The sequence below is a fragment of the Myotis lucifugus genome, unplaced genomic scaffold, assembly GCF_000147115.1.
Source record: "Myotis lucifugus unplaced genomic scaffold, Myoluc2.0 scaffold_519, whole genome shotgun sequence".
Classification (NCBI taxonomy): Eukaryota; Metazoa; Chordata; class Mammalia; order Chiroptera; family Vespertilionidae; genus Myotis; species Myotis lucifugus.
In genome coordinates, this window is record NW_005871567.1 from 449,773 (window position 1) to 460,216 (window position 10,444).

Sequence of the window (10,444 nt, forward strand, 5' to 3'; positions counted from 1 at the left end):
GAATTTTGCGTGAGCATTAACAACAACAACAACAAAAAATAAAAGCCTAATTTTACTTGGTTTATTGAATCAGATTCTAATATCTGTTGCCCTTTGATTTCAATCCCTTCAATTTGATAAGCATTACCAAGTACCAATTATGGCCCAAGAGCAGGGACAATGAAGACCAATGAAGATCACGGCTTTGCATATGTGCCAGCAAAGCCGTGGAAGCCATTTACCCAATGTGCTATTCCATACATAACCCTATACTGTATACTTTATGAATCAATAAAAAATTTATAATTTTTAATTATAAACCTGTATTTTCTATCAAAATTACTTCTTGTGTGAATTTTGGGACACCCTATATAAAAGTTTGTATAGGCCTGGGAAATAAGAGGATCTTTATTGCTAATGCCAAAAGAGAAAATGGTTCTGTTGTTCTAATAGCAAGACAAGATTAACTCCAACGATCTTATGGGGTGGAGACTATTATATTAATCAATGGCAATTAGGAAAAACCAAAGGCTACTATTAGGTTAATGCATTAGAATAGAATTTGATAAAAGGGAAGTATTTAAATTTCTTTTGAAAAATGTTTTATTTTTTACTAATTAAATTTATTGGGGTGACATTGGTAAAGAGCATCATATTGGTTTCAAGTGTACATTGCTATGATATATGATCTGTATATCGCATTGTGTACCACCACCCATATGTAAACTTTTAAAATACATAATTATGTATAAATTAATTTTCAAAAGCAAAGAAGCCAATTAAAAATGAGTCAAGAATTGAGAACAGGCATTACACAGAAGCACAAATAGCCACTAGCATACACAAACATGCACAACCCAGATAGCAAGGGGGAAAATGCAAATTAAAAGAGACTATTTCCAGGCAAAAGTTTTGAATCTAACCACAGCAGGTGTCATGGATAATGATGTGCCAGCTTAGCCCATGTGAAATGGATTTAAGTATAGATGAATCTCAAAACCTCAGAGTGTAGTGAAAAAAGAAGAGTATGATTCATTATATAAAATACAACACCAGGATAACTATATTTTTATGGAATCATATATATAACTTTTTTTAAAGTAAGGGGATGAGTAATATAAAATTCAGCATAATGGTATTTCTTGGTGGGAGAGAAAGAGATACTTAAGGAGAGGCCTTCCTAAAAGGCTTTAAAAATACTGGTATTTTTCTGTATCTTCAGCTCCGAAGTGATACCTGGATATTTTTTATTATTCTTTAAAATGTGCAAATATGGGATAATTTATATATGTATACTTCACAATTAATATGTGTTTTAAAAATTCAGTGAGATTTGAAGGAGAGCAAATTGAGTACATCAGTAAGTTCTAAACTGTGAGTCAGGATTTCCTTGTTACTATGGAACCAAACAGAGAATTCTCTTGGCTTCTGAGGCTGATGTAAGAAGGAACCTTCAGCTGTAACCACTATTTCAAAAGTTCCTTTTCTTCACACCTTCCTCACTGTTCTCAATTACCTGTATAAGTATTTCAATACAAAGGTGAGGTTATATAATACTTTGCAAATTAAAAATGTCACCTTTATCTGTCTACTTTGGCCTTCCAAGTAAAGCTCCATTAAACACAACGCGGTTCCTTAATTTAAAAAGGTTGAAAATAACCACTGTACTAGACTTAAACGCAAATACAAATTTGCAACTCCTGTTATCAAAATCAGCTGACAGGTTGGAACCTTAGAGGACCAGTTTCTAAGAGAGGGGCGGGTCATCTATCCATGGAGGAAGAGGAAGGCAATCTAGCCTGACTGTATTGCCACCTTTTCTCCACTATTAGCTCAGGACACACTACAAAGCTCTCCACTCTCATCCACTTCCCTCCCCACCCGCACAGCCAGAAGGGCCTTTCCCAGGGGAACCAGAGCCCCTCCCTCGCAGCAAGCCCCGCCCCCAATAAGCCCCGCCCCGCAGCAAGCCCCGCCCCCGGTTCCCGGAACGCTCTGGCCGCGCCCGTTCGGAGGCGGGGCAGGTGGGCCTAGCCGCCGGGGGCCGCAGGAACCCTCTCGCTCGCCTCCCAACCTCGAAAGCTCGGCCAGGGGAACCTCCGCCGGTGGCCGGGTTCCCAGGCCCCCGGGGAGTAACCTGGGGGAGTCGGGGCCCCGCACACGCGGGTGCGGCGGGCACGGGGGTCCAGTGCCTTGCGGCCTGCGCGCTGGTTCGCCAGCCAATCTGCTCGCCGCTCCCTGCACCCCGGGGGCCGGAGGCGGGAGGTGGGAGCTGCGGGCCTCGGACCCGGGCCACTGCGCTCTGCCCCTCGGACCCCGTTTTTGTGCCTGGGTTGGTTTGATTGCCTTCTGCCTTGGTTTCTCCCCACCCCGTCGGGGTCCTCTCCGCCACTTGGGAATGGAGCCTCACTTGCCTCGGTTTTTCCTTCCCGTCCCGAGCACACTGGGAACTGGGGAGTGAGGAACGCGGGTCCGCACCTCGTCCCGTATCCCTGGCCGGCGGGAGCCCGGAGTGGAGGGAGCCGGGCCTGCCCGGTTCGGGTTCGGGCTGCGGCGAGAAGTCGCGGTCGCCCTTCTCGCTGTGCTTTTAGGCGTCGGGAGCGGGGAGCTAGGATGGCGAGGCCCCACAGACATGTTTTTTTCCGTTCACCTGTTAACATGTTGGGCACTGTCATCGTAGACTTATATTTGCTAGGTCTCAGGGTGCAACTATGGTGGATCGGTGTCTTTTTTCATTTTCCAAAAGAGGGAATTGAAATTCAGGCAGTTAGGATAGTTTGTTTTGGTTTTATTATTGCAAGACTCTACAGATAGCTGTTAAGGGGAAATGTAGAAGTGATTTTGAAAAAAACAAAAAGCAAGGGAGGATACCGTTATATGAACTTGAAAAAGAAGACAAAAGGGACTGAAATGGGTTATGTTAACATATTTAGACAATAGTTGGAAATATTAATACAAAATAAAATTTAGAGATTGGTAATGACATGTCACATTGCAAATCATTTTCATGATGTTACTCTATTCATGTTAAGCTATAGGTAAGCCCTTGAGTGCAGTGAATATTGGGATTTTTCAGGCTCCACGCCTAAAACATTGGTCACGAGATGAATAGTAAGTGTATGACCAGAAAATAAGCTGTTTTGAGATTAAATTTGGGCTACCATTTTTGAGTTGGAGACAGTTAATCACTGTTTAATGAAAATATGGTCACACGTCAGCAGTGTTCTATTCTGTAAACTTGATGTGGCTAATGTTGTAGGAAGGTGGAATGGCTGAGGGCAAAAGCTTGAGTTCTAGAGCCAGACTTGCCCTGCGCCTTGCAAGGCAAGTTAGTTGCTTAACCTCAGGCAGGTTATTGCCGTTTGCTAGCTGATAAAGTTATCAAAGGCGGCTCTGTACAGTAGTTACATCAGCTGTAAAATAGCGTTAACTTCATAGATGGTTGTGAAGATTAAAACAAAAGGATGAGATTACGCTTAACTGGATTTTTGTTAGCCAGAGGGTGCAAGTGTTTACTTAAAACCGACCTGTCCACCTGGGCAGGAAGCCTTGGTCCTGAAACTGATTTTGAAAGTTCCAGGTTGTCTTACAGTACTAGTGTTTCTCTAGTGGCTTCATAGAAAGTAAAATCAGAAGAAAGCAATACTAAAATAATAAAAGCAGCAGACGTCGGTATAATAGATCATTAAAAGGTGAAATTTTTTGGCTTTTCTGAGTAACAAGATAACAGTAAATACTTTTTGAAATAATAGTTAAATCATACGGCTTCTGGATCCCTTGGACCTCACTAAACCTCCAAGTCAAAAACTAGCACTTCAAAGATTAAAAGCACAACACACAAATATAGAAACCATAAAGTTTAGAAAGAATCTTTGATGTAATGTGAACTGTCCTTTGCAGATAACAGATTTTCAATAGCCAACACCTGGAGTAGGTTCCTGCTTTGAGAACCTATACATCTATAATTAACTTGCAGGATTTTTGTTTGTTTTTTCTCTTAAGTGACTTCTGAAACTTTTGTTGAACCCAAATAAGTAGTTCCTATATACCTTTCCTGTGAGATTATTACACCTGTTAGGCATTCCAACGGTCATTGTGGTTTTGCTATGTTGGACATAATTTTTTAAACATATTTTATTGATTTTTTACAGAGAGGAAGGGAGAGGGATAGAGAGTTAGAAACATCAGTAAGAGAGAAACATCGATTCAGCTGCCTCATGCACACTCCCTACTGGGGATGTGCCTGCAACCAAGGTACATGCCCTTGCCTGGAATCGAACCTGGGACCCTTCAGTCCACAAGCTGATGCTCTATCCACTTAGCCAAACCGATTAGGGCTGGACATAATTTTTATTAAAATTGATTTTTAAAATTTTTGGATCTGTCTGTATACCTATGATTCTTCCTGTATAATCAGTTCACTATAGACTATAAACATATTAAGTATATGTATAGTCAGTAGAATCTGTCTATACACATATTGCCCAAATATATACCAGTATCAGAACAAAAGGGCCAGAAATTAAATTGTTTAAGCTGAACACTTAATAGTCACTAACTATGTGAAAGATATATTGGGCTCTACTAGACTGTAGAGGTAAGGGTTCCATTTCTGGACTTTAAGGAGCAATGTAGTAGGGAATATAATACATGTAAATAAATAACATGATGCAATACATTTTTTTAAATGCCAATTTAAAAAGCAGGTAACGTTGTAACAATAGAATATGTGAGAAAGTGAGTGCTTTTCTCTCTGGAACCATTATAGGTATCAAGAAGAGGCAACATTTCAGCTTGAAGAATAAATAGTATTTTAAAAGTTAGCCATATAAACAATAGGCATTTAAAGAGAATAAATCATGTTTTAGTTTTTAATTTTTTGCCAGACACCCAGCTTTGATAGTAGGCATTGTCTTCATAAATGCTTGTTCATATTTATTCAGTGTAACATAAGCCAGAAAGATTCTAAGAATTTTATAATGTTAACTTATTTTATCCTCACAAAAATCCTGAGTGAAGTGATAACTTGTACAGATGGAAAAAAGAAAAGGCAGGGAAAGGTCAGTTCACTTGTGTAGGTGAAATAGCTAAAAAGGATACAACTGGAATTTGAACCTGGGCATCTGAACTGCAGAGCCCATACTTTAAATCACAATGACCTGCTGCCTTGCTTATGGTTGAGATGACTTACTGTTATTTGAGATATGAAGGTTGGGATAGAACCAGTGGATCATCTATAATAATGTGATAACTTTTTTTAAGTGAATGTAAAAAAAAAAAAAAAGAGGGTCCAGTTTAAGAAATTACATTGACAGGCAAGAGGGGGGAAAAAAGCATCAACTTTCATAAATGGATTTTTTTTGTGTTTTATGTTCATATGTAGATTTGAGAAGTTTATATAACAAATATTTAAAAAATCAACTATGTTGCCTATATTTCTTTCCTTTTTATTTATTTTTAAATCCAATCGGTACTTACCAGTTGATTAAAACATTACCCTTTTATACTTTCTTTCACATACATCATCTTGCATGATTCACAGAACAACTTTGTCAGAAAGTAAAACAGGCAACATACTCTTTTGAAGAGATTAAGTTACTTACTCAGGGTCACACAACTAAATCAACATGACTGATTCTTCCATTCCAAGATCAATATTCTTTCCATTATATATCCTGACTCTCATGCATTTCACCACTGAGCTAGTCAACGTCTCAGAATTCAATGTCTTGCTGATTTCTAAATTCAGTAGTTATTTCTCCATCCTCTGTGACTCATCAATATTCATTACCATTGATTATTTCCTTATAAAATATCTGCCCCAAACTTTTCTTATAAGGATTGCTTTCATTTTAGAAGACAGAGTAAGAAAACATAACTATTTTCTCACCCAGAGGTAATCATTATACCTATTTACCTTATTTTCTCCCTTGTGTGTATCTTTAATATAATTGAGATAATGTTATATTCATAATTGTTTTCTACTTCATGGAAATTTAAGGACAACAAATCACAGGTAACCACAAATAGTTACATCATTCCTTTATTCTTATCTACAGGACTGCCACATTCCATAGGTAGGAATTTCACTCCCTGGAGTCCCTCAGTGCAGAGCTTGAAAGAGTACATGACTTGGCCCTTCCCAGAAATAAGCAGGTATTAGGTTAACACCGTATGTCCTCCAGTTTGCTTTCTTTATTTTTCCTTTTTAATTTTCAAATATGTTTAGACTTAAAGAAAAGTTTCAAAAATAATACAAAGAACTAACAGTTCTCCTTTGCTTTTTTCTGAAGATTCATCAAATGGTAATATTTTACCACATTTGCTTTATCATTATACACGTACACACTTACATAGTACATTGTGTACAAATGTGTGCACATATGTGTGCACATATAAATATACATAGATCTGTGTGTGTGTGTCTAACATGTTTGATGTTTCCTCATGCTTAGATCCAGATTAAATTTTGACAAATACCACAGCAGTGATTCTGTGTCCTTAAGACATTATCTCAGGAGATTCATGATATCTCCTTCCAAAATTAACTGAAGAAATTAATTTTGATTACTTGTCTAATAACGTGGTGTCTGCTAGGTTCTGTACTGTTAAGTTACTATTTTCCCTTTGTAGTTAATTAGATATCTTTTGGGGAGATATCCTGTTTCTCATCAGACTTTTTCTCCCTCATTTAATATCCATTGATAACTCTTGCCTGATAATTATTGTTATGGTAGTTGCCAAATGGTGATATTCTAATTCCATTATTCCATCTAAATTTATTAGTTGACTTTCTAATATGAGTCTACTTTATTCCATTTATTTTTACCTTTTAAAAAATAAAGATTCAGTAGTTCTCACTTTATCTTAATGTCTTAGTTTATTCTTATTCCTTATTTTGATGCTGAAATTGTCCCAGATTTAGCCAGTGGTTGTCCCGTCAAACTGGCTCCTGTGTCCTACGGATATACATCCTACAATTTTGTGTACTTCCCTACTTTCTAGGCTTACCTTATAAATTTCCATCCAGAGTCTTAGAATCAACATTTCTCCACAGAACCTGGTTCTTTTAAGTAGAGAAGGGTACTTAAAAACCAAAATCTTGGCATCAGATGTGTTAATTGCTGCTGATGTTGCTTTGGTTCTAGACTCTCTCAGTGGTCAGAGCTAGGAAATAATGTGAATATATTTACATGTACACACACACACACACACACACACCCCTACACCTATATATTGATGGTAAAAGCCCCACATCCATCCTGAAATTGCCAATTACAATCTAACAACACAATTTTTATTCTAGTCTCTAACTCACTCAGTGAAAATTCTGGGCCCATTTTCCAGCATATATTGCTTGTTTGCTTACTTCTAGAATACACATTAAGTACTTCAAGAGTTGCTAACCGATACCATTGCAAAAAAACAACTTACTAACTGGAGTTCAACATTTAATATTAGATATGTTTGTTTGTTTTAAGTGTGCTAAATATAAAATGGCTCAAAAATAAGATTATGCAAAAAGGTATAATCAGAGAAGAGTCTTTCATTCCCTAGCCCTTCTATTTCATTTTCATCCCCTCCATATTTTCCACCTTGTTCCTCCTCACCCCTTTTAAATAATCAACCTAATTAAAGTCTTGTTTAGTCTTTGTGTTTCTTTTTTCATGAGAAATGTATACTTTCTATTTGCATTTGGCTTTGTTCACTTAGCAGTATACCCAGAAAATCACTTTATGGGATTTCAGGAATCTCTTCCTCATTTTTTTCCACTGAATATGTCAATCAATACAATTACAAACAAAGCTGTATGTGAATTTATTTGCTGAAATTTGTTCAGGATAAAATTCCATATTGAAGAGTAAGGTCTGGAAATAATTTTCAAATTGATTAAGGTGGGAACGAAATAGAAGTGAAGGAAATAAAAACTTCCAGATAATTATGGGAATGGAAAAAAACCCCAAAACTGATCTCAGAAAAATTTTAGGACATATGAAGACTTCACATAAGCAGCAGAAAAATGATCTCTCTAGAGCTGTGAGGCTGGAAAAACTATCACAATTCAACATTTATTTCCAAAAATTAAGGGGAAATTATTTCATATGTTCTCACATATGTTCTCAATAGGTTCTGTGACTGTAAGCAAAACAATTTATAACAAAACCAATTTTACCGTAATCTCGTCAACATTGTAACAAAAGAGCATTTAACAAAATGAAGTTATTTGAGGACCTGCTGCCTTTAGCAACAGAAAATGATTGCAGTCAAATCCTATAAAAAGTAATTATAGGCAAAAAGTTATCATACTTGTAAACACTGAAAGCATGCTGGAGATGTGCTCACAAAACATCTGACAACTGTACCCTAATATTTAAGTTAAAGCAAACAAAATAATTAATGATGTATGAATGAATAAGTAAATTACAGATATGAAAACTCAGAAATGTAATATTAATCAGAAAATAATTAGAATAAAAGCTTCATAAATGATTTCATAAATGAAGACTAGAAGACAAGCACAACAGATAAATCCTTATGAGAAATGGTAAAGAGAAACTTAAAAATCAAAATAAAATGAAGAGGTGAAAAAGAAAGTGCATTTGGGAAAATTCAGCAAAAATTCAAAGAAAGTAGTAGAACTTCCCGTAGAAGAAAGGCAAAGCAATGCAACAGAACAAATTTAAATAGAAAATAATTTGATGACAATAAAAAAGTGGATGTTGCTCAGCTGACTTGGCTCAGTAGTGGAGCATCAATCTGTGAACCAGGAGATAACAGTTCCATTCCCCGTTAGGGCACATGCCCGGTTGTGGGCTCAATATCCAGTGTGGGGCTTGCAGGAGGCAGCTGATCAATGATTCTCTCTCATCATTGATGCTTCTGTCTCTCCCTTTCCCTTCCTCTCTGAAATCAATAAAAATATATTGGGGGGAGGGGAGGGAGTGGATGTCAATAGGTTAGCTCATTTCTTGATGGGAGGATGTTTCTGTATTATTGTTTCTGTTTTTGCTATGAATTTTAAGGCATGGTTATTTGAAGAATGAAAAGTTGGTGATGTAATAGCAGGTTTGATGAAAAATGAGAAGGAATGAAATAATTCTTTTTAGAAAACTGAACATACTAGGGAATAGTAATAGGATTGTTAAGCAGTCGAGTGTTGATTTTAAATTTATGGTTGTAAATTCAAAGTGAAAAGTCAGCATGGCTCTTTTTCTCCAGTATCATTCTGTGGTTGTGGATCAAGGTCAAGACAAACATTTATTTGAGGTTTTCTCACGGAAGTATTAAAAAAGAATAGTAAAAGGGAGTTAAGAAGGATATTGCAAGTGAGGAATTACAATGCTGGATTATGGGATATAAATTCACCAGAGACAAAACATGAAGAAAAGGAGAAATAGCAAAAAAGTGGTAGAGTTGATGGGTTGGACATCTCAGTAAGGACCAGGGATTGCCAGAATGAGCATATTAGTTAGAGGGGTCCAAGCACAGAAGATGGTTTAGGAAATGGAGAAAAATGAAATAGAGATTTTCGTCAGTGATTGTAAATGAACAGATTAAAAGTACAAGTATGACACTTGAGTTGGTGAAATGGGGTAGAAGAACAGATCATTAGAAATGAGGCAGTGAATGACTGGGAGTCTAAACTGCTACATGGCTCATCCATGTTGGTAGAGTACTAAAAATAGTATTAGAAGTTGGGTAGGAAGGAAAACAGTCAGTGATGATTTTGCTAAAACCATCAGTGAATGGGAGATTATTAGATTCAGATAATGGTAAAGCTTGATGACTTGAACATCTTTTTTAAGGTCGCTTCCTCCTCCTAATTTAAAAATATTATGCTAATATTTTGTTTATAAGGCTCCAGTGGCCCGACCCCCTGTTTACCCAAATAAGAACTGTCCTCTTACTTAGGTACAGTGTGGTTACAGTATGCCACTGCAGCTGCTTTACCTTTACCTTATCATCTTGTTTTCTGTGCCTCAGCCAAAAGATGCCTTATTGTTTCATGTCCAGTATCTTTAGGCATACTGTTTCTCTGGTGACATTCTTTTTTTTCCTATCTATTCCACCAGTCTATGTATATTATGTTCATACTTCCAAGATTTTACTGTTTTATTTTCCTGAAGAGTTTTCATTAATGCCTTAGTGTATATGGCATTGTATTCCTTTATATGCCTTCCACTTCTCTTTTGACACTTTGAGTTATAGTTATTTGCATATGTGTCTTTCCCTTCCTCCTGGACACTAAGAACCTTGAACTTAAGAATTGTGTCTGCCTGGCCAGCATGGCTAGTGATTGAGCATCAACTTATGAACCAGGAGGTCACGGTTCGATTCACAATCAGGGCACATGCCCAGATTGTAGGCTTGATCCCCAGTTGGGGGTGTGCAGGAGGCAGGCAGCCAATTGATTCTCTCTCATTATTGATGTTTCTACCTCTCTCTCCCTCTCCCTTCCTCTCTG

At 37.3% G+C, this 10,444-nt stretch overlaps 1 protein-coding gene across 1 annotated transcript in view; it reads left to right on the forward strand.

Annotated features, from left to right (window-relative positions):
• Positions 1 to 2,016: 2,016 nt before the first annotated feature.
• The window catches only part of MANEA (mannosidase endo-alpha), a 44,749-nt gene continuing 36,321 nt past the window's right edge, over positions 2,017 to 10,444 (forward strand). The window contains exon 1 of the mRNA XM_006103890.3: positions 2,017 to 2,105. The gene's annotated coding sequence lies outside the window, so the exon portion shown is untranslated. The remainder of the gene's footprint in view (positions 2,106 to 10,444) is intronic.